A 1,194-nucleotide genomic window follows, 5' to 3' on the forward strand; every position below is an offset into this window, starting at 1 on the left:
CAAAAGATTGAGAAGAAAATAGCCAATACTCTGTAGGCTATCGAAGAGTTGGAGAGGGATCATCTCTTGTCGGAACTCAATCGTGGTCTTGAAGTTTTATAAGTTTGATAAAGAATTCCAAAAAATTGTTGAGATTAAGTCTTTGGGAAATAATGCGTTTGTTATGGCTACTGATACTTGATTCTCGGTTTCGGCACGTGAGATTAAAAAATGTCTTGAAAACTCTATTTCATTAACCAATGTAGTGACATATGATTGTATTCAAGGTAGACAATGTTAATGGAAGTAGTATCGAGACAATGTCTGAGTTTTCTAAGGGTTGTTTCCAAATATTTATTCCTAGTTTTCTCTTAATCTTGTTTAGGTCAAATCTACTTTCTTTGTAATCCTAAATATAAATTAAAAACCCATCTATAATTTCTCTTCACTTTTGTTTAGACAAAGCGTATAATCATGAAGATGTATAAATAATATCAAGCACGAGTACTTCTATTTGGTGACCATACCTGTACCAGGACCTTTTTGAAACGAGAACTCTATAGGGCTTATATGGGGCCGTCTTTGGAGGAAAATAACTTCGAAATTTTGATAGTTTCACTAAATTTATTTCATTCCTAGCACTCTTATGATAAGCATATATATATTTTTTTGGTTTTCTACTTTTTAAAGGATTTCCCCTCTTTACTTTTTTCTATTATTTTTTCTAATCACTTTTCACACTAGATTTGTTTTTATTTATTTATTGAGTTACCCATGCCGTAGCCATATCTATTAATTTTGCTTTTGCCATTTTCTGTCCCCGTTTCCGTACTCTTTTCTAGTTCTCGTACTCAGTTTAGGGCTACTTGAAACTCTTTAGTTGACAATGAAATTACTATGCAGGGTCTTGATCACTTGGGTTTTTGTCCTTATTGATTGGTGATGTGTGTGAGTGTCATGGCCACATCATTCACATTTTTGGGCATTCTTTAGGATGTGCTATCGCCTCGTTACTGGGAATTAGATTATTTTTCTATTAATAAAAGGTTGTATACTTTCATTGAACTTAACTTTCATTTCTGATTATTTTCCTCTCTTTTTGTCATGGTAGCTTCGTTACAGATTTCATAAGCGATATGTATATGTTATATACCACTAGCGAGTTACAAAATAAATACCTAAAACACATGATTAATCTACTACAACAATGTTTTA

This window comes from Capsella rubella, unplaced genomic scaffold (genome assembly GCF_000375325.1).
Source record: "Capsella rubella cultivar Monte Gargano unplaced genomic scaffold, Caprub1_0 scaffold_2, whole genome shotgun sequence".
NCBI classification, from domain to species: domain Eukaryota; kingdom Viridiplantae; phylum Streptophyta; class Magnoliopsida; order Brassicales; family Brassicaceae; genus Capsella; species Capsella rubella.